The sequence below is a fragment of the Symphalangus syndactylus genome, chromosome 12 (assembly GCF_028878055.3).
Source record: "Symphalangus syndactylus isolate Jambi chromosome 12, NHGRI_mSymSyn1-v2.1_pri, whole genome shotgun sequence".
Classification (NCBI taxonomy): domain Eukaryota; kingdom Metazoa; phylum Chordata; class Mammalia; order Primates; family Hylobatidae; genus Symphalangus; species Symphalangus syndactylus.
In genome coordinates, this window is record NC_072441.2 from 35272709 (window position 1) to 35300708 (window position 28000).

At 38.7% G+C, this 28000-nt stretch overlaps 1 protein-coding gene across 2 annotated transcripts in view; it reads left to right on the forward strand.

Annotated features, from left to right (window-relative positions):
- The window catches only part of ADGRL2 (adhesion G protein-coupled receptor L2), a 691023-nt gene that overhangs the window by 110396 nt on the left and 552627 nt on the right, over positions 1-28000 (forward strand). The gene's annotated exons all lie outside the window — the stretch shown is intronic.

The following is a 28000-nucleotide window of genomic DNA, read 5'->3' on the forward strand; positions in this document are numbered from 1 at the left end:
TATATGTCGCAATTATAAGGCTATTATAAACAAATTAGTATAGTATCACGGAAGAATTTTTAATGACTTGCTGATTTCAACTACTGCCAAATACCCTCATCCACTAGTCACATTCTTAATTAAGAGACACCAGTGTGTGTGTGTCTTTGTTAAAATTACTCAATAGTGGCCTCAGTAGTTACAGACTAGTCCATTAATTTATTAAAGAAGTTCAAAAGATTATTACAAAAGAAGCAGGATGTAGACACACCCAGCTTAACAATAGTGGGGAAGAGAGGGGTCCCTAACAAAAGATACAATAAGAGGAAGGGGAAATATCACTGCAGTTCATAATGATGGTTGGTAAACAGTTGAGTACATGCTTTTAAGTTTGGACAGCTCGGTTCAACAAAGTAAGAATTAGCTGTAAATGCTAATGCCTTTGGCTTACAAATCCTCCCTGTGAGTATGACCCGAATCAGAACATCTGACTTCAGTGGGTGACCATCTGCGATAAAAAGGAGAGTGGTTCCTTCTGGGCTAGTCCTGAAATACTAATAGAGGCAGCATTTCTGCACATAGCAGGAAATCAATAAATACCTGCTGAGTGGATGAATACATGAATAAACATTTGAAGAACAGTATCTCCTTTTTCTTTTCTTTTTTTTTTTTTTTTTTGAGACGGAGTCTTGGTCTGTTGCCCAGGCTGGAGTACAGTGGTGCAATCTCGGCTCACTGCAAGCTCGGCCTCCCGGGTTCATGCCATTCTCCTGCCTCAGCCTCCCGAGTAGCTGGGACTACAGGCGCCCGCCACCACGCCTGGCTAATTTTTTGTATTTCTAGTAGAGACCTTTAGTAACAGGGTTTCACCATGTTAGCCAGGATGGTCTCGATCTTGTGACCTCGTGATCTGCCCACCTCGGCCTCCCAAAGTGCTGGGATTACAGGCGTGAGCCACTGTGCCCGGCCAGTCTCCTTTTTCTTATTGCTAAAACAGAAGTAATGTTACTTTCAGCAAATTTGTAAGGGTAAAAACAGTTACATTCTTAATCTTTAAAGTGCCATATATTTATCCCCCATATTTCTTTCTTTAAATGTAGAAACTGTACTGTATATACCCTAAACAACCTTCTTGCAAAAAAAAAAAAAGAAAAGAAAAAACACAAAATTTAATGGCCAGCACATTCATCTCTACCTCTTACATTAACAGAGACTTAATAAAGAGTTTTTATGGTTATACTTCAGCTTGTTCCCTGCGTGCTACCTCCTCTGTAACTTGATTTTAAATTATCTGTTTATCTTCTCATATTCCAAATATTATTGAATACATGTAGTAGATTAAATAATCAGTTTCCTTTGAATATTCTTCGTTGTGATTTCCTATTTTAACATTCACGTTTTGCATCCAAATGGTATTTGTCTTCATATAATTGATAAAATTCCATTTATTCATTCATCTAACATATATATTGGTTAAATGCCTATCATGTATAAGATAACCTACTAAATGTAGAAATTCACCAGAACATAGTCAACTTCTCTTCATTCCACAAATTCACAGTTCCCTAATACTACGGGTTTACTTTAATTTGGTCAGTGGTGCCAAGTAGTCGTATAGGTGAAATATTTCCTTTAGAAGAGTGGTACTGAAAGTTGTCCATTCTTAAGAAGCATCTTTGATTATGTATGTAGTAAAACAGGTTCTGAAATTAACTATCTTAGAATTGGGCTCAGTAGACCTGGCATAGATCCCAAGAATTTGCAGCATTTCTAGCAAGTTTCCCAGGTAATTCTCAGGCACGCAGTTCTCAGAACGTGCTTAAGAATTACTGCCTTAAAATTTAAAGAAAATTTTCATTTCATGCCATGCTATATTCTACACACAAAAAGCATCTTCCTTTACTTTATTATTTTTCTATAAAATACAATTTAAATTTTCCTGAATTACATCTTATAATTACAATAAAATCTGTTGTGACCCATGCAGACTGCTATACAATTCTTTATCCCTTTAAATGGAGTAGAAATAACTGAAGATTGCTAAATATGATTTTTTTTAAAACTCACATTTTAGTCATAAGAAAAATACTTTAATTGCCATTATGTGACTCTAAATTGGTAAATCATTATAATGATAATTTACAATTTTGGTTCATTAGCTTTACAAAATATTATTCAAAAGTTCCTGCAAGGTGCTTTTTCTTTAATACTTTATTTTATAATTTGTCCTTCAAAATATTTTATTAGATCACAATGAGTTTTTCATATGATTTTAGAGAATAGTAAGATAAGTGATGTTTTCCTTCTTATATTAGTAATACTTTACTTCTACCTTTTTGGAATGGATTATTTCTCTGTACAAGTCCTTTCAGCAATATGGCACCATGTCATAGGTGGTGAACACAGTGACATTATTTAAGGTCAGGGTACAGAGAAAATATATTACTAGGCTCTACTTGTTGTATTAGGGTCCACCTTTCTTTCATAGAAACATTGGCTTGTTATTTCATAATTTGAGTTCGAGACTCGGTTTTCTTGCTTCTAAGGTTGGTAGGTCATTTCTTTAACAAGATTTGATATATTTCTAATCTTTTCTAATTTGAATATTATCATAGTGTGATCTGGCGATTTTTAAAAAATACGTCAGTAATGCCCAAGCTCCATTAGGAGATTTCAGCTGATATTAAATTAACCCCAACCACCACCTCCAGTCATATGTGGCACCCATGCCTGACAATATCACACCCACTTTTATTATATTTCTTCTTTTTTTAAAAAATGTATTTTAAGGGGCTCACTTGAAAATAACTCATAATAATAGGCAATTCTGAAATGTTCAGTTTCATTGAGTGCTCTAACCACATTCACCTGAATAATCCAGCTCTCTAAAGGCTGAAATCTTTTCTAGCTAATTTGAATACATAGTGTCCAATGGTAACTACCAATGTATGCTAGGTCTCATCAAAATGGAATGAACCAGAATATCTGCACACTCAAAACAAAAAAAAGGAATAGATGTTCATTTTTAAAGTTTTAAAAGGCTAAAAAAATTGCAACACTATTTTAAAATATTCACACTTCCACATGATAATACGCCCTTGAGCCTGGAAATCATTATAATAAAATTTTGTGGCAAAAACCCTCCACTGTTTCTGTGGTGGCATTTCTGCCATGTTTCAAATTAGAACTCCTATAAATTTTGAAATTGAACAAACAGGAAAATAGAAATCTCACCTGTCTATATTCAGACCTAAAAAATGACTTTAAATAAGATTCCAGGCCGGGTGCAGTGGCTCACGCCTGTAATCCCAGCACTTTGGGAGGCCAAGACGGGAGGATCACGAGGTCAGGAAATCAAAACCATCCTGGCTAACATGGTGAAACCCCATCTCTACTAAAAATACAAAAAAAAAATTAGCCGGGCGTGGTGGCAGGCGCCTGTAGTCCCAGCTACTCGGGAGGCTGAGGCAGGAAAATGGCGTGAACTGGGGAGGCGGAGCTTGCAGTGAGCCGAGATCGGGCCACTGCACTCCAGCCTGGGCAAAAGAGCGAGACTCTGTCTCAAAAACAAAAACAAACAAATAAGATTCCAAATCAAACTTTCTAACTTGCTGAGGTTGATGCATTAATATCTGATTTCCAATATGTAGCGATTTAACTAACCAAATCCATGTTAAAATAGAATCTATATTTTGATCGTTCCTTTTTAAATGAAATCATGATTATTTTGACACAATTCTCTATGCTGAGGTATCCATTTCCTCACTGGAGTTCTGATAGATGCTACAAATAAATAAAAGTTGAAAGGGTTTTTCCACAAATGATGAGGAGGCTAAGAATCCAGGAGTGCAATGCCCTAGAGTGGTAGCAGACCAAGCAGCAGAACTAAAGCTCAGAATAGATGAAGGAACTTTCTATCAATAACTGCAATAATAAAGTGTAAAGTGGAGCATATTTATACTTCTGGACTGTCTATTCAGCAACCTTATACAGAAAGTCTTCTTTATCTTTTTTTAATTATTATTTATTTATTTAGAGATGGAGTCTTGCTCTGTCATTGAGTCTGGAGTGCAGTGGCCTGATTTCAGCTCACTACAACCACCACCTTCTGGGTTCAAGCGATTCTTCTGCCTCAGCCTCCCTAGTAGCTGGGATTACAGGCGTCCACCACCACGCCTGGCTATTTTTTGTGTTTTCTTTTAGTGGAAACAGGGTTTCACCAAGTTGCCCAGGCTGGTCTCGAACGCCTGACCTCAAGTAATCTGCCTGCCTTGGCTTCCCAGAGTACTGGGATTACAGGCATGAGCCATTGCACCTGGCCATTCTTTATCTTTTTAAATGTCATAGTTGCCTAATTATAAATATTATGCAAATATCTACTTATTTGCCAAATGACAAATGCAAAATATCAAGCATCATCAAACTTTGGAAAATGCATAAATATCTCTAGGACAGTATTTTCAAATGATGCATAGAGGTAAATATGCATGCTTTTGTACTATGGGCAATGCTTCAAAAAATGGATCTTTAAATCAGAAAATTCCTCGAGGAGAAGTCTGGCCCTGGCTTTGAGAATCCCAAATGCTGTAGCGCAGGATAGGAGACCCACGTAGTGGTTTTAGTCCACCTAATCCCATCAGACTGAACACCTCTAAGTATGTTTCTCACAGTGAAAACATCTGGTCTAACTGCCTTCTCTCTCTTTTAGGAATATATTATTAGAAAAGAAAAACATTTTTGGCCTACTGTAATCAGTCAAAGGATTAGATATAACTAGGCAACATTTGTTGTCCAGCAAGCCTGTAATTGTAATGAAAGTTGATAATCCTTTCTTTTCCTTGCAAATCCTAATTTACAGATGTTAGAAATTTAATCAAAAAAAGGAAATTCAGAAAAAAATAGGGGCAACCTAACCTGTAATCTACTTTTCAATCCCTCATCAGTAATGCCAAAGTGAAAATAGATTATTAAACTAGGAAAGGATTTTGATAGGAAAAATTGCCTTTAAAGCATTCTATTTGATAACATTAATATCACAATTCTCATCAGCATATTGGATACCATCCTCCCTCCAAGGGCTTCAATCTCATTTGATGTCTGTCTTTTACACTTTAGTTTTCTGAAAGGCTTATTTTTGTTTTAAGTAGTTTATCTATTCATCCCTATATCTAAATAGCTTCTAAAACTAGAGGGAAAAAGCCTTTACAAATACCTTACCAGAAAGCCCCCACAATAATGAAAGCAAATAGAAATTATGAGAAAATAAGTTTATCTTTCATGTTTGAAACCAGGAACACTTCTTCCCTTTGAATTGATTTCAGCTCAGCATGATTTTTCATACGTTTTCTGAGTTTTCTCAGGGTTCTTTTGATAGTGAGTAAAGAGCATTGTTTTGTCCTTCAAAGTTGCAGAGTGATGTTAAAACAAGGAGTTTTGTTTTGAAAATCTTTATCTGGCATAATTATACATTCTGCCCAGTACTCTATTGATGGGAAGTAAACTGTTTCTCTCCTTCAGTTGTCGTGCTTAGGGTCGAAAGGCCAGATGGGTCCAGTAGCTAAAGCTACAAAAGAAGCTCTCCTAGGTCGTTGGTGGGAAATTCAATATTATTGCCTCCCTAATAGCAGCTGCTTCTGTTTGAACTCAGGGTTATGAAAGATGAACTACATTAAATGGTAAATCATTAAATATCAGCTGAGTAAAAGCACTGTGGTGTATTTCCCTGCTTAAATCACCAGCATCTGTCTTCTCACATGCAAAGAGTTGCTCTTAACAATCATGCAGTGAAACCCTGACAGAAGGGCCAAGACTGAAACCACACAAAAAACCTCAAATAGCATCTTTTGGGTTTTCAGTTGGCGAGTAAATGATCATCAGCAAATATTCCGCAGTGGGACTAAAGCTCAACATTGCATTTAACACAGCCATAAAATATTTAGGAATGCACAATCCCTTTAGAGCTTCATTTTTTTTTTCTCCTATTATGTGTTTATTCTTCAGAAGAAGAAAAACAACTGTTTAAATTATGTCCACCCAATACCTTAGATTTATTGCAAAGCCTACAATTTGCTAGGTTTGTTTTACTATTGATCCTCATCTTACTTATGGAGGATGTGAACATCATAACTAGAGATAAATCTCATACTGATTCAAAACTAAATTTGCACAATAATGGATGCCTAATATAGTGTTTCAAGACTGTTACAAAAATTAGACCCTTTCATCGACTTGCATTAGGCAGCAGAATAATCTCAAGTGGCAATGATAGCCATAAAATCCCACTCCCTACATGGCTTAGATTTATAGTAGAATACTCATAACAGCAAGCAGTTACCATGAGACAGTGGTCTTTCTTTACCTTTATACTGCATGTGCTTTCAAGGTGCTTTGCTCCACTGTGGATCTGTCTTGCCCACGTGAGTATTTGAGCTATCATGACAGTGTCATATTAGATGCCACTATCATGGCAAGATACTGAAGGTAACCACACAACATCTCAACTACATATTCCTTTTGCCTCCCCAGAATATATAGCCCTGCAATAAAAAAGCAAATGGAAATCTAGAATTCACTTTTACGTTTCCAATTAGTTGCCTCTTTTTGGCATACAACAGACTGCATTCAAAATTTGGGAAGAAAACAGAGTTTAATTGCATAAATTATGTTCTACTAATCATTTTTATGGCATGCTTATTTTAAAAATGTATCCTGTCATGTCATTCCCACACCTCAGCTGGGAACATACTACCTCTATACACCATTGAAAGAGGATCTATAAAATGTTCTTAATAGTTTTACTTACAGACTTATTTTATTCAACACTTGAAGAATTTTCTTTTAATTTATATTAAATGAAATCATAAAAAATTGTTTTATATATTAATCATAAAACATGAAAATTTCAGGAAAAACTGGTTTACTAACATCCTACTTATTACAAAGATACCTGAATCCTTCCAAAAAATATCCACATGTTTACATCTCTCAAACTTCTTTGTTTAATATAAATTATATTATTTTAAGAGGTATAAAGATGCATTTTATCATACAAACAATTTTTTTTTTTTTGAGATGGAGTCTCATTCTGTTGCCCAGGCTAGAGTGCAATGGTGCGATCTCGGCTCACTGCAACCTCCACCTCTTGAATTCAAGCGATTCTCCTGCCTTAGCTTCCCAAGTAGCTGGGATTACAGGCACATGCCACCATGCCTGGCCAATTTTTGTATTTTCAATAGAGACAGGGTTTCACCAAGTTAGCCAGGCTGGTCTCGAACTCCTGACCTCAAGTGATCCACCCGCCTCGGCCTCCCAAAGTGCTGGGATGACAGGTGTGGGCCACCACACCCAGCCAAATGTATTTTTTCATTGCTTTATTAATTAATGCCTATATTCAGTATGACGTCACAGAAAACCTTATATGCATAAAGTCATACTATTTTTTAGGGAAGAAACAATTATACTCTTTTAAGAAATTATAAGAGTCTGGAAGACCATCTTATTGTTTGACTTTGGGCAAATTATCAGCTGTGCCACCATTTTCTCATCAATATACTGAAAATAATAATACCCATCTTACATATGTGTGAGAATCAAATCAAATCAAATAATACATACAAAGTACTTATCATAATGCCTGGAATATATTAAAGCTTTTAGAATAAGCAAAATGTTTGTTTTTCACCCAAAACATATACAATGTATGTCAAATCTATGCTGTGTCATGTTTCATGTTTCCTACAGCCTCCACGCTGTTTCCTGCCCTTTTATGCATTTACTAAAAAGGCTCCTTTTGCAGCTTCTCATTCCATGTGCTTTATCCACTGGAAATCTTTCAGAGACCAACCATTGAGACCAACTTGCAATAAATATTAACAGAAAACATATATAGCACGTGGTTACCTCTTTGGGGACATGAATAGACAAACAGAAAATGTCACTGTGTCATATTTTAGAAGAAATATAAGTCTTCATGAACTGCAGGAACACAGTTTTGCTAACATGAGAAAGGAAAGACAACAATTTTTTTTTTTTTTTTTTTTTTTTTTTTTTTGAGACGGAGTCTTTGCTCTTTCACCCAGGCTGGAGTACAGTGGCGCAAGGGAAAGACAACAATTTTGACAAAATTAAACTTAACCCTATGGGATATGGTTATCCCCACGTTACCTGCTTTTAGGATTATATAGGACTGTACTCATATTCAGGTCAATCTAAAGATAGCCAAATATCATTTAGTGGCATTAGAGGGTGAATGGAGCTGCAGGCAGGCATGCCTAGGACACTTTCTAGAACACAGATGCAGGACCTATACCTACTATTCAATGCTGTTTTGTCATTGTATTAAAATATACACATCGCGACAGCCCAGAATGTTCACTGGTTAAGTGAGGCCCTAAAACTTGAAAGGATCTGTGTAACTGAGAGGAAGAAAAATGAGTCAGTCATAGGGACTCTATAACTCAGATTCTGAATACTGAATAATAATCTAGCATAATTATTATACAATATTGTTCAGCGCATTGTTCGACATGGTTGTCAATCAGTTTACTCTTATTTCCCTAATAATGTTATACACATATATATACTGTATAAATAATGAAGATAGAAGCTTCAGTGTTTCATGTTAAAATGTTAACTGAGATGTAAAAAGGAATCACGTAATTCATCCTTGCACCACTAAGACGAATTTCATCACAGACAACATCATTCAACAAGCCATGTCATTACTGAAGCAAAGGTTAAATTGCTCTTTTTAAAAGATATAAAGCCAATCTTTAAAGAGCTTTACAAAAATGAAAGAACTGACCGATCTTGCTCACTCTCATCCTGAAGAAAAAGTGTTCAATCTACCAACGTATCAGGCTTTCTATGTAGTTGGTTGTTCTTATCTATAATAGTTAAGAAGCTACAAATGACAATACATTTTAGCATTATATTGCACACTTCATTTCATAAGGACACTTCAATTTCTCTTCATTTCTGGAGGAAGATTAATTTTGACACTGAACATTCCAGGCCCAAGTTGCTTGAAAGGAGTCAGTGATACACCAGCATTTATGGAAATCCCTAGCTCCAGTGTCAGAGAGCATCCCAGAAAGGATGATGCATCACTCTGCAACTGCCATCTGTTGAGTGTTTTCCCGACAGCTGTATCTGTTGACCATCACCAGTGCAGATAATCACAGGAGGCACGAAGGAAGTGCGCAGCCGTCAGACACAGAGGAAAATTCCATGTTCGTCTGTGAAACAACATTGCTTTTAATTGCACCATAATGATTTTCTAACAGACACAATGGTATGTAGTGTAGTCTTAGAGCTGATTTAAAGTACACAATAAACCACAGTGCAGCTGAAAAGCCAATTGAGACTTCTTAGTGCCAGGAAGGTTTTTGTCTTACGTGAATACTGAAGAGCATTTCGCCAGCTACTCTGTCCGCAATCCACTTTTACCAAAAATAACTGCCTCTATCATTGTGCCTGGGCAGTTTTTAAAAGAAAATGAACATTTTTATTTCAAATATCAATGAGGTTAAGCCTTGGCTTTATTTTTAATCTTCATGATAGACAATCCTAAGATAAGACCACTTCATCAGGTGGGTGATGGTCCAAAGTCTCACTCTCCTGACTTTTTTTAAAACACTTAATGTTTTTATTCTTACCCTCCAGTGTAAAAGTCTGCCCAGTTACCTTCCGACTTGACCTCTTTCAAAACATTCTCTGACATAGTAGTTGCAACGGTATTGAGATGGTGGAATTGGCTGGTCAGACATTGAAATCCTTGGTTTCTTCGTGGGAGCAATTAATAACAATAGTAGCTACTATTATTTGAAGACCCGCTATGGAGCAGTCCTCTTCTCAGTACTTTGTAAGCTTCAACTTAAAAGATTCCAGTCAAAATGTCACCTTGTGTGAAAGTCTAATACTCTGTTTCTGGGAATTCAGCTGTCAGAATATGATGGATTCATCAGCAGAGGCTTTCTAAATCCCCTAGCTCCATTCCATTCTGGAGCATAAAAGAATGAGAGAGAGACAGAGAGAGAATAAAAGAAAGAAATTTCAAAAGATCTATACTTCCATCCTTTTCATTTATTTTAATCATTATTATTATAATAGTATATGTTGACCCTATCACATATATACACACAACACAATCACATACCCATGCATGTGTACACACACAGGCATTTATGTACTCTAAACTCTCATTTTCTTCATTTACTACCAGTTCTTACTTATTTGTGTACCATCTTGTAGTTAACTGTTACTACTACTCTGAAGTGTGGCAGCAAGAGCAGATATCAGAACCAATTAAAAAAAAAAATCTGTGCTAAACATGCACTAGGTACACTTGGGCTTATACTCTACTTTTCAGGGGAAAAAATATGAACCAAAATGAACCCCACATGCCTATGCCTGGCCCATGGCAAATTTCATGGCTGACACTCCTATAACAAAAGACACAAGTGTTTTTCTCCTACTAGTCTAAATTCAGAAAGCAAGGGACAAGTAAAAAATTTACCATCCATTCTCCACCAGGCACTACAGGCAGAGATCTGGGAGAACTGACCTTGGTTAAAAAATATAAATTCCTACTTTTTTGCCGGCTTTTGTCAATTGCTTCAAGATCTCAACTGTGGGCTCTAGAGCAGGTAGGGGGGTCTGAGTCACTCAGAAATGAAGACAGAAAGACCCAAGGAAAACTCTGTATTTTTATGGACAAGTTTGATGAAAAGTAGACAGTCACTTAGAATTATGGATGGACAAAAGGGAGGTTTGACCTAATAATAAAATGGGCAGAACTTAGCAAAGGGGGTTTGCTTAGATTCTTCTCGGCCTCCAAGTATAGGGCAGGACACCTGTCATACGAGGGTCTTATGACCTATTTACAGGGGAGGCGGGTCAGACAACTTCCCTTTAACCATGTTTCAGGGGAGAAAGGACAGAGAAAGTTAGACAGGTCCTTCTTTCTTCTATGGTTTTCTCAATTTCCTTCAGGTTAAAATATTCAGTAGATAGTGAACTCGAGTTGGAAGAGGTGAGTCCAGTTTCAAAATGGAGGTAAAACTGATGCCCAGTGGCCCCAAGCCTGATTCCAGCTGTGGCCATCACCACCGGGAGCAGAGGATCATGATCCAAAGGAACCAGAGTAGTTGAGAAAACTGTTTATTGGTGTTCTGAGCTTTGAAACGACAGATGACAGTTGAAGAGAACATTTGGAAAAATGGGCACACTCACACGTTGTGTGGTAATGAGACACCCCCAAAGAAAACATTCCAGGTGGCTTAGTTTTGTGACTTACTTTTGTGTTGAAGAGGTGGATGCAGCAACATGTGCTCAACCACACAGGTTGGTGGGCGTCTATTGGAACCAAAGAGAACTGTTTCTAGAGAGGAGTTGATAAAGCCAGGTGCCCATCTACCAGTGAAGAAAAATTTCCTTGGTGGTGTTAAAGAAGATATAGAAGAATATAATTTGAGAGGCTACTTTGCAAAGTATGGCAACATTGAAACCTTAGAAGTTATGGAAGACAGACAGAGTGGAAAAAGGGAGGATTTGCTTTTGCGACTTTTGATGATCATGATACAGTTGATAACATTGTTGTTCAGAAATACCACACTATTAATGGGCATAATTGTGAAGTGAAAAGGCCTTTTCTAAACAAGACATGCAGTCTGCTGGATCACAGAGAGATTGTGGAGGTGCATCTGGCAATTTTATGGGTTGCAGAGGAAACCTTGGATGTGGTGGAGGTAATTTTGGCCATGGTGGCAACTGGTGGAAGAGGAGGCTATGCTGGTGGAGGTGGTGGCAGTGGAAATAGTTATGGAGGAGGTGATGGTGGATATAATGGATTTAGAGGCAATGGTGGCAACTATGGCAGTGGCCCTGGTTATAATAGTAGAGGGGGCTATGGGGGTGGTGGTGGACCAGGATATGGAAACCAAGGCGGTAGATGTGGTGGTGGTGGAGGATATGATGGTTGCAGTGGAGGAAATTTGGTGGTGGTAACTGTGGTGGTGGTGGGAACTATAATGATTTTGGAAATTATAGTGGACAACAGCAATCAAATTATGGACCCATGTAAGGGGGCAGTTTTGGTGGAAGAAGCTCAGTCATCCCTATGATGCTGGTTATGGATCTGGTGATGGACATGGTGGATATAGGAGCAGAAGGTTCTAAAACCAGCAGAAAAGGGCTGCAGTTCTTAGCAGGAGAGAGAGAGAGGAGTTGTCAGGAAAGCTGGAGGTTACTTTGAGACAGTCATCCCAAATGCCTTAAAGGAACTTTAAAAATCTGCCAAAGAGGGAACAATGATCCATAGTCAGAAAAGTTACTGCAGCTTAAACAGGAAACCTTCTTGTTCAGGACTGTCATAGCCATAGATTGCAAAAAGTTCAGCTATTGATTAATGCAATGTAGTGTCAATTAGATGTATATTCCTGAGGTATTTTATCTGTGGTAGCTTTTTCTTCTTGTTCTTTTCATTTCATCAGGTATATTGCCCTGTAAATTGTGGTGGTACCAGGAATAAGAAATTAAGGAATTTTTAACTTTTCAATATTTGTGTAGTTCAGTTTTTCTACATTTTGGTACAGAAACTTCAACGAAATGCAGTTTTGAAGGTGTTTCCTTGTGAGTTAACAAGATCATTGTTAATTACTATTTTGTATGAATTTTGCTAAAGTTAACTGTAAAGAAACACTTGCTGACTTGCAATTTAAGGGGAATCTATTCTCCCCATTTCCAAACCATGACATGAATGGGTGCTGACATGTGGACAGAATAGATACTTGTGTGTTTGCAATGTGGGTTTTAGATAAATAGGATTGGGTATTTAAATAAGCATTTGTGACTTTAATAGCATTAAGATTACCTTCAAATAAAAAAAAAAAAATCTCAAAATTAAAAACAAAGAAAACCTCAGTATGCCAAGATGCTATATTTTAGGGTATCATGTTGTAGGTGCAAAAGGAACTTTCCTTCCACGCACTGAAGTTTCAAGAATTTGAGCCTATAAGACAAACTGACAATAGACAGATCAACAGGAGAAAAGGTGTACACATTTATTAACAAGCAAACGCATGGGACTCATAGCAAGTATGAAATTCAAACAAGGGCCAGATGGTTGAAGCTTAAAGGCCCGCATTCATAAGAGAGAGGGAATTGGGGGATGCAGGCAATTTTAGAGGAAGAGTGAAGGATTTTTAGGGGAGATGAATGGACCTGAGGAACAGACAATAGCCTGAGGCAAAGTTTGTCTGGAGTCTGGGAGAGTGGTGTCAACTCTAGTCTTTTCTGCAAGTTATTCTGCTCTGATGAGATTATAAGGAGGGGGCCCAAGACAACTGCGTTTCTTCTGGTAGAACTTCCCTTGGTCAAATGAGGGAACTTCACATAAAGCACCTCTCCGTGCTCCAGGATAGGGAAAGGGGAGAGAGAGGGAGAGTGGGAGAAGATCAGAGAGACCTTGTTTCTGAGGCTGCTTCTTTATTTCAAGGTACTCAGCATATCAAAGTACCATATTTTAAGGTGGTGTTTTCTGAGCTACCACGATGTTCTGAGCCCCGATGCCTAGAAGTAGTATTTTTTCAGGAAGAAGTCTGAACCACCTATTCACATTCCCATATGGCATAAGAAATTTGAAATTCTCACTTTTGAAACCTACTATCTATATTTGTGAACTATCCATGAGGCATTTCAAAAGCAGCTTTTTTTTTTTTTACAACGACCCACTCTTGTTGGTAGTAAGGTTTGTTTGTGAACTTGACTTCCTAGTTTTCCCACTTCCTGGTTAATAATTATGAGAGATAACAGTTCATTGTGCAGTTACCTAGAGGCTACTGTTACCTTTTTTTTAAACTTAAATATCCAGTAGATACTTGTACTCTAAGAGTAGGTGAACATTCTCATACACGATTCACGCAGTGTAAAAGTGCCACCGGCTAAAAAGCAATGCCTAATCTCTAATTAGCTAATTTGAAGGGGGGAGGAGGAGGGTCTATATTCCTGAACAGCCTGCCTGTGTTTTAAGAATATTTCTTATTCTTAAATCAGGCAGGCATGATTCAGCCCACTAGCCATTGGTTGCCTGTCCTAAGAAACATGAGTCTCCTGATATTTGAAATTGGTTGCAGTAAAGAATGCTCAAACCAAATGCCTGCTTCCTTCAGTTCTGCCCTGAAGGAATGCTGCTAGGGGCTCTTCAATCTCTTTCTTAAAACAATGGTTTCCATACACCAAACAGTGCAGGCTCTGTGGACATTTTCTGTTGTCCACAATAAAAGAAGAAAAATAAGCAGTCTGAAACGATACACATATGTAAATGGAACAAATCTGTAGTGAGAGCCTCCCATATGCCAGGCACCATTTCGGGTAATGGAGGAAAGGAGGTGAACAAAAGATGGGAAGCCCATGACCTCACGAGCTTTATATTGTTTTTTTGTTTTGTTGTTGTTGTTGTTTTGAGATGGTGTTTCGCTCTTGTTGCCCAGGCTGGAGTGCAATGGCGTGATCTCGGCTCACCGCAACCTCCGCCTCCTGGGTTCAAGGGATTCTCCTGCCTCAGCCTCCCGAGTAGCTGGGATTACAGGCATGCACCACCATGCCTGGCTAATTTTGTATTTTTAGTAGAGACGGGGTTTTTCCATGTTGGTCAGGCTGGTCTCGAACTCCCGACCTCAGGTGATCCGCCCACCTGGGCCTCCCAAAGTGCTGGGATTACAGGCGTGAGCCACCACACCCGGCCATGAGCTCTATATTGTAATGGGGGAAATAGACAAAGGCAAAGAAATGATGGATAGCAATGTAGTAGCAAGTGCCTGATGAAAAATAAAGCAAGGTTAAAGAATGGAAAGAAATGGAGGTGCAGAAGGGGAAGGCTTGTCCACATGGCGTCTGTAAAGAGGAGGTTTCAACAGGGCTAAAGAAGCCCTGCCTTTTCGGTTAGATTTGAATGGAGAGCTTTGCCAATGCCCCAGGGGATCTGTTTCCAGTTAGAGGATGGGATTGGCCCGGTGCTAAGGCAATAAGGTGAAAAGGGGCTTGGTGTGTTTCAGGAACCCGCTATTCTGAAGGCCTTTGTGGCATGTTGGTGTAAAAGTTGCCAGGTCTTCATTTTTGAAAAGGCTGTCTTGTATTCTGAGATGATGTCTTTCCTCTCTCCCCCACTGATGTTAACATGTCCTTTCTTTTAAGAAATGATGTAAGATTTCAAGTTAGTTGTTGTTGTTGATGTTTTTAATAGCCTAACTTGGCAATATAAAATGTTGGCAGCAGTATGCTGTTCTCTTCTTTTTTTCCCAAACTGATTCATGAAGTACAAAACTCTGCTAAGCGCTGGCTTAAGACGTGCAGAAAGTGCCAATCCTCCCTCTGTGTCCATGGAAAACTCCATCTTAATGCACTCCCAAGTATTTATTTGATTTGTTTTACTAATTTTGGTAGTTACTTATTTTCCAAGTTTGTCTTGAAAGTGCAAGAAGCACTGTGTTCCCCAAATTCACATTCTATATGTTTGGCTTATTTTATTTTATTTTAACATAAAAAAGGAGTAGTAAAATTTATCCCTGATTCTTTAATAAAACAGCATGTCAGCAGAACAGGTACGGAAAATGGGGCCCTCCAAAGTTCTTTTATAGTCTGACATCAGAATTAAACTGAGATGCTGAGAACATCTGGGGCTCTCTCTGCTCTCCGTCTCCTCTTAAGATTTCCAAGGGATATCCGTGTTTGCTTTGTGTTTGTGTTTTGGAGGTAGGGTGGGGAGTTGGGAGCTGCCTTTTTTTTTTCTTTAAGAGAAAAGGAGAAAACCAGATATTTTCAAGGGAATTGACTACTAGTGGCCAGTATAACAAAGAAACCCCACTAAGCCTAACCACAACCTGACAGGATGAAAAGTGATTCCAGAGCTGCCACTCACCACAAATCCCCACGAACCATGCCAGGAAACAAGCTGAAAGAAGTAGAGAGGCTGCCGCTGAAGGGCCACAAACGTGGCCCCTAGAGAATCTTCTGGTCCCATTCAAATTCAAAGTGGTAGCGTGGAGGAGGGGTGGAAACTGAAGACAGAGAATTAGCAGCCCTGTGATCACTTTCAGGGTTATGATGGAACTGATTTAAAATGCAAAACCACATTCCGCTGTAAACACAGAGACAAACTGGAAGCAGAGAGGAAATAGAATTTTATTTGGTGATTTTCAATTTTAGGATTGAAATGGGGATGGGAAGAACTATGCTATTTATTTTTCCAGAACTCAAATTGCCTGTTCTTTTTTGTAGGATAAGTGAATGTGGACTGATAGATTACTTCTTTGGGCTTCAATGCTAATAAGGCATACTTCCCACAGAATCTGACAGAAAGGATGAATACCTTGCCCTGCTAATGGTTAATTTGTAGTGGCATGTGTATTTCTTGAATGTTCATGAAGTTTTCTAATTCATCACCACACAATTGGGCTTTTTACCTCTCTTTAAACAGAATGAAATGCCAGGAGGGCAAGAGGTTCAGGGGTGTTATATTATCCCTCAGCCCCTGTATTTACTACCCGAAAGTTATTGCTAATTTTTGTCTACCTCGGGAACAAAATTGTTCTTCAACAAATAATTTAGTCCTGACCACACTTTAAAATGTTTATTGCTGTTGAATCTGTCACAGATTACATCAAGCCACAGAGATGCTAATCTATCTCATGTATTTGAAATTCCTCTGGGAAACATGTATTTGGGCTTACTGCTGAGTGAACATGACTGTTAGGGTTATGGAGACCATACACAGTGAAGAAAGGCAGCATCGCTTTTCTGACTGGAGAGTAAACAATAGGGCGATTGTCGGCTTACACATGGGGCCAACAGCCCTACTGCTGAAGAGCTGGATGTAAAATCCTTGATCAGCAAGCCGTCTTGATGTTTTCTTCTTGGAGTTGGATGTTGTCAAGGATTCAGATGAGCCACCCCAGTGTGTATGCAGGAAACAAAACAGGATATTCTTGTTTAAGGACTGTTTTCTGTAATTATGTTGATTTTTTTATGCAACACTTGAACTTTTAAAAACTCAAGGATGCATAAGAAGTACTCCAGAGGAGAATAAATGATTGGGATTTTGTCATAAGTGAAATGTTATCATGCGTTCTTAACAAAATTAACTTGTTTGTATTTGTGATTGGGTCTATGAATTAAGTATACTGAGACCACGGCTGTTTCATCTTCCTGCCCCCCGCCTTGGCGCCGCTCCCCTCCCCAGCCCGTTTTCAGACAGGAGGTCAAGTTGTCGTTGGAACGTCATATTTCCTGCTTGGAAAAGGCACTGGATTGTATAATCGTCTGACAGGAAAGTTTCAAGAGTACCAGGAGCTTCCCTTGGAAGGCTTGGGGTGGCATGGGGAATGTGCAGCATCTATAAACGTCTTTCCTTTGTACTATCATGGGCCTTTCTATGGTTGTGTATACAGAGTTTCAACGTGGAAAGAGCTAAACTGAACTGTAAATACCCTAAGGAAAAAACGTCTGTGGAAATATGTACCTTGGGCTTGCCTGGTACCCTGTAGTTATGTGTCCTTCCTTGCTAAGGAAGGAACATCTGGCTGAACAACTTACTGCTTAATGCTATCAGGATACAGACATCCGGTCACTCCTTTCCCATCTCAATATAAATTATCTGCCTTAGACAAGCGATGTAACATATTTGTATGCCAAGAAATTTGATTTTGTGACAATTATTTGCTCTTAATTTAAGAGAATTACTTTATACTCTTTTTCTTTTATTTAATCAAAATGCCATGCGATTTCCTATTTCACTTGAATAATTCTGAGAATTTTACAACACAATGAAAGGATTATAGATTAGTGCAGGTCAATCTCCTCCATGTCCTCCTTATTTTTCTTAAGATTCCAATCCACAAAAGGTCGTAGGCAACATAATACTTCTGGGCCAAGGACACCACAAGGTCCCTTTGAGAAAGCGATTATATTCCAATAGAAGTGTGCCCTGAGTTTTAACCACTGTGATTCAATGAAGAACATAAAATGTGAACTAGTCAGCAACTGCCAAGTTTAGTCAGGAGCACCCTGTGAAAGCTGATCTCACTCCAGGAGTTTAAAATGGTGCTCGCAGGACAGCCTGTCTGGGTTGAATTCAGATTCTACCCTTCGGCAAGGAAATTATTTAACCCTTCTTTCCCTTGGTTTTCTCATTTGTCAAAGGAAAATTATGATTGTTCCAATTATTCTTTGCTGCATAATAAAACACCCTGAAATCTAATGGCTTGAGAGGATTAAGTCTTATTATCTCTCACTTTTCCGTGGATTGACTGGACTCTGTTGGGTTGCCCTCACTCAGGGTTCATAATTCCGGAGCAGTCAGATAGCAGCAGGAACTGAAGTCATGTAAAGGCTTCAGGGGACTGGCCCCACAATATGATTCATTCACATGCTGGTTGTAGGCTAGAAGCTGTGTTGGGACTCTGTTGACACCTGGCCTCTCCGTGTTGCCTGAGCTTTCCCACAGCATGGAAGCCTTAGTCTGACTTTTTAATGGAAGCTCAGGTTTCCAAGAGAACAAGGCAATGTTGCCAGTTCATTTAAAGGCTAAGCTAGGACCTAATATGCTATCTCTTCCACCCCACTCTATGCATCAAGCAAGTCAATAAGTCCAGCTCAGATTCAAAGGGAGAGGAATTAGACTCCACATCTCAATCTCAATTAGAGGAGTAGTAAATAATTTGATACCATCCCTGATCTACCACAAATACAGTATTAACCACATAGAGTTTTGTGAGAATTAAGCAAATTAATCTTTGTAACGTACTTAGACCAATGTGTCACACATGTAATGTATTTTCAATGAAAGTTACTTATTATTTTCTGGGTACTTATTCTATTTTATTTTTCTTCACTGCATTTATCACCATCTAACTTTGCTTGTTTTTTATATATGTCTATCAGTATGTGTTTATTGTCTCTCTCTCCTACCCAAATGTAAACTTCATTACCATAGGAACTGCTTTTCTAGGGCCTAGAATTCTGAGTGTCTAGTACTTGATGTGGGTACCATAAATATGTGTTGAATTAATGAGTGAACTAGTGAATAAGTGAATGAACCCAGTGAATACAAAACTGTAGGAAACAAACATCTTGGATGTTTGGTTGTAGAAATTGGGAGTGAGGGAGGATTACAAGCAGAGACGCTGACATTATGATTTATTTAAATATATTAAAAATTAGGATGAGTATCGTCTCTCATATGAAGCAGTTTTAATGGCAGCTGTCTGGGGAAGCACAAAATATATGACCAGGTCTACCTTGCAACCAAAATTGGGAAGCTGCAGGTGGTCATTCACAGGCCTTCAAATCTGACAAGGCTGGGCTTAAGTCCCTGCTCCACTGTTTGCTTGCTGTGTGACATGAAAAGTTTTTTAACTTCTCTGAGTTGTAAAATCTGTGAAATCAGACAACAAGGCACACGGCAAGGGACTCCTGTGAGAATTAAATACAGATGACAAAGGGTTTCAACAAAAGTACTGGACACAATTAATAAAAATGTACCAGTCCCCAAAAGTATTAACAATAGGTAAACTTTACGGACATGAATTTTATTTTACTTATACTCTATATTAAGTTAGACAGCTTTACAGTTTTTGTTTTTCAAAAACTCCACTTATGTTTCCAAACACATTAAAAAATATTAAAATGATATTACGTTTACTTTTTACTAACTCAACATTCAATCTGTGAGTATAATGACCCATAAACTGACCTTTCTGCTTCACCAGTAACTGACAAAAGAACTGGAACTGAATATTCACTACGTTTTAACAACCATGTTAAAAATAAATGTTTACGTTTATCAAGAGAAATTGTGACATCAGAGGAAATAAACTCACGTCCAAAGAACAACTTCCCAGAATTCAAGGGGAATTCCCCCACCTCCAATCTCTTTGTGAGGATGTCCAAATGTAAATTACTTAATCAACCAGATGGTGATTGTCGAGAGTTCAATGAATTCAAAACACTTGGAACTTTGAGAAATTTTAAAAGGGAAACCACTTTTTGTTTTTTAGAGTGCTTAGTATTTTTAAATAAACTTATAGGCCAAGATGAACTAATAAATATAACAATCCATTTTTCAAAACATTGGGTATATATATACTTAATTCAAGATGGTTAATTTATAGGTAGACACACATATTTATATAAATTCATAGTGGATGCATTGAACAGAAATTTTGTCTGTTTCCTTGCTTTGCAAAAACTGTTGAATAATATTTCTTACACTGAAACATTTCTCTGGAACCTGGGAAAGATGGAAGCTAGAAAAAAGGATGATGAATAAAAAATCATACATCTTCAGACAGGGTGCAGTGGCTCATGCCTGCAATCCCAGCACTTTGGCAGTCTGAGGCAGGCGGATCACCTGAGGTCAGGAGTTTGAGACCAGCCTGACCAACATGGAGAAACCCCATCTCTAGTAAAAACACAAAATTAGCCAGGCGTGGTGGTGGATGCCTGTAATCCCAGCTACTCAGGAGGCTGAGGCAGGAGAATCACTTGAATCCGGGAGGCAGAGGTTGCCGTGAGCCAAGATCATGCCATTGCACTTCAACCTGGGCAATAAGAGTGAAACTCCGTCTCAAAAAAAATAAAAAAGAATCATACATCTTCAAAAGGAAAGTATTCAGCACTAAAGTTGCATATTGCTGTCAGGTAGACAGTACAACATGTATTCAATTCTCCAATCAGCAAAACACCAAAGAAGCATAGGGCAGGCACAGCTCAGTCCTCCAAAGTGAAGGAGAGTGTACTTGCCGAAGACATCACGGTAGAGCATGGTAAAATTTGTTCTAGAGGGGACTTACAAATATAGGAATCACTGACGGATTTGATACCAGATAGGTAGCAACACTCAAATTACATCTATTTAACATACCTGACAAAAGGTGGTTAGTAAATATTAGGTTTCCTCCCTTCTTTCATTTGAACTATTTTTTTTCTCGCTTTTTCGTCCATTACCATAATGTCTGGCCTCTGTGACTAAGCGTATAGCCATGAGTGCTGGGATCACTTTATGGCTCTTTGTTCCCAAGTAAACAAGCCTAGTCTGGTTATGTATTAATCAATGGAAGGTGATAGCCTGCATGAAGAACCAATATGGGGAAAGCAGAGGCCCAGATGAAATCAATAGAAAATAAATTTATCTGAGCTTTTCCTTCCTTCCACTTCTAGTTCCTTTATGATCCATGATACATTTTAGGAAGATCAATATGCCGGGGACTGGTCTGCTCAGTGAACCTCACTTATGTGAAAAGGAGAAACTCTTGTTGTCCCCTATCAGGACCTGATTGGATCCAATTATATAGGGCTTCATCGCTTAATCAGATACAGTATTGGCATTCATGCCATAGCTATTTTTCCTATACAGAAGTGCTGACAAACGTGATTTGGAGTTTTCCTTTTTTCTTTCCGCACCTTACCCCTTTCAGAGAATGTCTATAATTCCACTCCTTACAATAGTAAATCCAGACGGCAAGAATTCTCAACAAAATGTGTTCATAAACATTTACATTTTCTTTCATATTTGTAGTAATGATAACTAATGCCTACAGTTTGGATTATAATTTGTTCAGTTTATCCAACCAAGACAAAAGTCTTTTAGGGGAATTTCACTATCCAGTCTATTATTTAACATTATGAACAAAATCGCTGTTGCTGCCTCACTTAAAAAGATTCATCATGAAGGTTAAGAACACATGAGACGGGTGTCTGCAGTCTCCCAGAATCACAAATGTACAAACAAGAGAACTAATTTTTCTCTACTGTTTTTACAAAAAAAGGAAAACTTTTTTTCACACTAGGCAAACGGCAGCTGGTTTAGTCTCATAAATTTACATGTCCTAAGCAGTGTCAGTATTCAGGCAGATTAGATTAAGAGGCCTTGTGTTATCATCCCAGGAAAAAAAAGAAAAATAGATCCAAAGTCATCTGGTTAATTGGAGGAGGTGGGGAGATGAAGTTGCTTCCATTAAGTTCTTTTGGAGCAGTTGCAAGATCCACAAAATCTGTTTTTAGCTCAGTCATTCATCCTGTTGGATGTGTGATGTGTTTTCAATTTAATGATAATTGCCCTTTCCGTTTCTTTGATAATTGCCCTCTCTATTATCATTTATGGAGATTCAAATTATAAATCAAGACAAGACAGCCAGAAAAATATTATGATTGTCCCTTCTGAGGCCACAGTAAAACTCAAGTAACATTGCCAAAGTCTGAGAGCTTAAGCTGTTTTCATTTGCATGTTTCTGAACATTTTATTTTAGGGTCCAGTGGTTTTCCTAAAGAGGAGGTTGCATGACAATAATAAAACTGAATGATAACGTGTACAGAGAATATAAATTTAGCTTTGATTCAAGTTTTAAACTTGTATTTGAAATCAGAAACTTGTACTCCCAACTGTCTGAAAGCAAAGGTGAGGAGTCAGCCACAAATGCCTACTATTAGTCACCCGTGTCCCCACAGAGGCCACTATATAGCGTTGCCTCCCAGGAGTTACCGTCTCTCTTTATTCTCAGGCTGTTTGGGGGAAAAAAAAAAAAAAGCTGTATCCATTCCTTCTCACTGAATATGCCCCATGATCAACACAATGAAATGTGTAGAAAGACATGAGTGAGCTTTGATGTAAGATTCCTGGAACCATCTCCCAAAACAAAACAGTATGATAAAAATGCACCCACCAAAAATGGCTCTTTGAGATGGTAACAATGGAGTTCTGGCTCCAGCTTATACCTGCTCAGGAGATCCCATTATTAACTTTTCAGGAATTTGGCAAGCTGTTTGTTCCCCCAGAGAACCACTATTAATAAATAAATAGCATAAATTTAGAATTAAATAAACTTAAAACAAAGGTAATACATACACACATTCATCACTTCCTAATTATTCTAGCACATTGTATTATTTTCTGTGTTGCTGAGGGTGTTTTTATCTATTATATCAACATGTTTGAAATACCACATAATGGTACAATATAGACTATCTCTTCCCGAGTCTGCATTCTGTGACTTCATATTAGCACCCAATACGGTGAATATCAGTAAATAATGCTAAATATAGTATTTAAACCACCATATCAGAAAATGCTACAAATCAGTGCTTTTTTTCCCAGAGAGCTGATCTGTAAACATTTTGCAGCCCAGCCCTGGACGGTAACATGGTTTTGTGAAGAAAGGAGTTTGTAGCAGGGATGACCTGGGTTTCCTTTCGGCTCAATTAGTAGCTATATGAACTTGGGCAGTTTAAACTCTCTGCGGCTTAATTTGTCATTTTCCTGCTTAATACACTTCAATATATTTCTATTACTCTTAGGATAAAGTCCAAAATCCTTAGGGTGTTTTTTCCCTTATCATTGCCCCAGATTTCTTTAAACTCCTTGAATCCCCCAAGTTCCATCTGCCTAAGGGCCCTCAAATCTGGAGTGCTCTTCTTTTTCCTCTTTGTCTTGCTAACTTCTACCCATTATTTAGGTCTCTGTTTAAATGTCAGTTTCTCAAGGTAGACTTTGCGATAGAAACTCCCTTTACTTCCCATAAAACTCCCAGAGAACCTTTTGTACTTGTCAAAGTGTGACAAAATTATTTTGCACATAGTTGTTTGCTTAATATCAAAACCCCCTCTTTCATCCATGTTTCTCATGTGTTGTCACTGCCAAGTTTAACTCTGTGCCCACGGACAACCGCTTTGCAATCCTAACCACTAACTTTCATCTGTAGGGTTTCAATCTTATTAAGAGCAAACTCTCATTTTCAAAGTCACTCATTCTACCCAAGAGGTATTACAGCATGGTTGGTAAGTATGGGAACTCTGAGGCAGAGCACTGTAGGTTTGAATCCTGACTCCACCACTTCTGAGCTGTGTGACCTTAGCAACCTTTCTATCCCTCTTATTCCTAATTTAGGAAGTAGAGTTAATAACGAAACCTACTGACGCAGGATTTTCTCAGCCCCTTCACTGGACTCGCGGCAGGGGTGATCCCTCTATTAGGCACGCCAGGGTCAATCCCTTGCAGGAGGGAGCACGTGAGCAAGTGAGTGCAGGATCTGTCTGGCCACTCCCGGTGCCGACACAGAGGCAAACTCTGTGCGGGGCCCATGGCCAGGCCAGGTGTGTCGCCTTGAGGGGAATGCAGCAGCACCCATGTCAGGGTGCCCACAATTCTGAAGTCCCAGAGGAGGTTTTACAGTGCTCCTTTAGTTGTGCCATTCACAGACGGTGGTGTGTTAGCAGCTCAGTTGGTCGCTTGCCCCATCGCGTGAGGTGGCTGCACTCTGCCACTGACGGCAAAGGGCTGGCGTGACAGCCTTTCTTGGTACCCGCACTCAGTGGGTCCCGAGCTATTGTCCAGTGTCCAAGAAGAATGAGGTCACATAAACAGTTGAAGGATGGGGAAGGTAGAGAATTTTGTTGAGAAATGAAAATGGCTCTTAAAGGCTGTCTCTTCCCCAAAGTCAGGCTGTCTCCTCCTCTACCAACTGAGTCTGTGGTCTTCAAAGGCACAGGATGGGAAGTGCATGCTGATTGGGTTTGCTAGTATGCAAAAAAGGCTAAAGCGAAGACACCACTCAAAGCTGGGCACGACAGTGTAGAAGACCAATTAGGAAAGGGTAGGTATATGTAAAATAGGTGAAGGGCGAGGATCAATCAGAGGAAAGCATGCCAAACAGGAAGACAAGTTCTTAACACAGTCTGCTGATTTAACTTGTAGCTTGGCTTTCAGGCTTTAAACTGACTTCAGCTTGAAGGTGGGGTTTCACCGGATACCCACCCCTAGCTGCCTAAGCATTTGGCTGCCTCCTGTAGCTATCACTACTTCATATTGTGAAAATTAAGTAAATTAGCCTCTGTGAAGTGCTCTGTGCAGGATGATTGCGTAGGAATCAGTACTTAACTGTTGGACATTATTCCTACTCGCCTTAACTCTGGTTGAGCTTTCTCCTAATTATGCCATTTCTCAGAATTCCCATCTGTATGAGACTCTCAGGCTTCCTTACCTTTGGTGAATTTAGACAATCCCGCAGATTTTAACTACCCCATCCGTTGGAAGCATGCCAAAATTTCTAGCTCTAGTTTCTCCCCTAATTTATAATCCTACAGTTCCAGCTACTTACTGCCATCTCCAAGAGACTTCTTGACACATCAAACACAATGCACCACACCTAAATTCATTACCCCATCAAACTAGTTCTTTCTTTTGACATCTGTATCTCTGTTAATAGCAACCCAATTTCTTCTGTGAGGCTCCAAGTTTCTAATTTATCTATGCCTCTTCCTTCTCCCTTACTGCACGTCTCAGCAATTGCCAATTCCTATTGATTGTCTCTGAAATACCTCTTGCATCTTTTTCTTCCTTCTAATTCCCACTGCTACTGCCTAGCCTAGGTTCTCATTAATCTCTTTCTTGTCTGGACTGTAACAACAGCCTACTATCTTCCTCACAGCTTTAGACTAAGCTTAAAGGTAACAAGAAGCATTCTTCTAGAGTTAGACATTCATAACACATGTTTCTCTCTCTCCCTCTCTCAATCCCTGTTTTGTGTGATGTTTTATTTGTGTCTTCCCTCCATGACATCAGAGACTTTTACCAACTAGTTCACCTCTGTAGCCTCAGCACCTAATAGTGCTACTTCGTACTAGTTACTAGTAAATTTAGTACTATTATTAAATATTATATTATGAACATGGCATATTATTAATATGGCATATTGCTACTGAAAATAGTACTGTTAAATTTTAAATATTGATAAAATTATTTGTTAGGTTAATTGTTGAATAAATCCGTTTTCGCCCTTGTTTTGATCTATAGTGCATACACTTCATTTACTTAAATTGGATTTCTGGTTAATTTATTCCCTGCTCAAACATCATCGGTGTTCCTAATCGATTACCTATGTCTAATATCCACATCCCAGAATACAAGGCCTCAATTAAGAGTACAGACTTACTTCTATGAAACCTCTAGCCCACACTGAATATTCCGTTTTTGTTTGTTTGTTTGTTTGTTTTTGGGTTTTTTTGTTTGTTTTTGAGACGGAGTCTCGCATTGTCACCCAGGCTGGAGTGCAATGTTGCAATCTTGGCTCACTGCAACCTCCGCCTCCCAGGTTCAAGTGATTCTCCTGCCTCAGCCCTCAGCCTCCAGAGTAGTTGGGATTACAGGCATGTGCCACCATGCCCAGCTAATTTTCTTGTATTTTTAATAGAGACGGGGTTTCACTATGTTGGCCAAGCTGGTCTCAAACTCCTGACCTCATGATCCGGCCACCTTGGCCTCCCAAAGTGCTGGGATTATAGGTGTGAGCCACCACTCCCAACCTAGAATAGTCAATTTTTTTGAGACAGGGTCTCACTGTGCTGCCCAGGCTGGTGTGTGGTGGTGCGATCATAGCTCACTGCAGGACCTCCTGGGCTCAAGTGATCTTCTCACCTCAGCCTCCAGTAACTGAGACTGCAGATGCACACTACCATGCCTGGTTAATTTTTACATTTTTTATAGAGACGGAGTCTCACTATGTTCCCCAAGCTAGTCTCTAACTCCTGGGCTCAAGCAATCCTCCCTCCTCAACTTCCCAAAGTGCCAGAATTATTCAATATGGTATTCATTGAATCTTACATTATGTATCTAAGCTATCTAGAAAATATTGAAAATTCCTTGAATGCTTCATTTTCAAATATAAAGTCCTTTTAAAAAAGAAGTCTGGCTATCAGTTGGAAAGCTATTACCACAACTTCAAAAATCAACCATTACTCAATTACCTTTGTTTCCTTAAAATGGACACAGTTAGATAGCCAATGTTAATTATTCCTACAAAGATGAGCTTTTTTATTACAAATGAAAATATCCCTCTTTCACAAAATTACATAATAAAATGTTCACCATTTATATGAAATGTTAATATTACGTCTATTACCTAATCATGAAATAAAGAAATTGGCAAGAAAACAACTGAAGGGCTACTTTATTTTTTGAGCATTTTCAACCATAGCCTTAGATTTTATCCCTACCTGTAAATGTACTTAATTAACCAAGAGCGGTGTGAAGCCTAAATGGGTCTATCTAGGAAATTTTCCTTTGTTACCTGTCATAGAACCTTTACAGTTATGTTGGACCCTCACAATGTTTTAACATGGTACTCGGGAGCAAAATTCAGTATTAGTCAGATTTGCTTTGGACTGCATCCAAGGACTGTCATTTTGATGCTGATTTGCCAAGAACAAGGACCTATCCATGAGCCCTCAGGAGAGGAACACAGGAAGGTCACATTGTAGAAGAAAATAGGTCCATTTCCCATCTACCATTTTAAGGCCAGCTTTCACAGCCTCACTCGCAAATCTGATAGATAGCAAAAGCTATCCCTTGCATTCACAAGGTGGTTTTTTACCCTGTTTCAATTCATGTCAAACTTACAGTGTGCTGACAAACTAAAAATTACTAGTCTCCAAAAACCTACTCTGTTGCTCTCACACTAGTAATTTAAACATGTAACCAAGTGTAAGAAATGCATATTCTTACAAACTCTTTAAATTCAAGAAAGAACTAATAACTAATCTATACTCTAAAATGTATAAATGGTTAGCCCATCTGGGAATTCTGCTGTTTAAAAGTTTACTGGATGGTGGTCAGGCGTGGTGGCTCATGTCTGTAATCCCAGCACTTTGGGAGGCCAAGGTGGGTGGATCACCTGAAGTCAAGAGTTCGAGATCAGCCTGGTCAATATGATGAAACCCCATCTCTACTAAAAATATAAAAAATTAGCCAGTCATGATGGCAGGCACCTGTAATCCCAGCTAATCAGGAGGCTGAGGCAGGAGAATCACTTGAACCCTTGAACTCAGGAGGCAGAGGTTGCAGTGAGCCAAGATCACGCCATTACAATCCAGCCTGGGTGACAAGAGTGAAAATCCATCTCAAAAAAAAAAAAAAAAAGTTCACTGAATGGTATTTTTCATAGGTAGTCATATCTTGATTGACCTTATTCCTATTTTA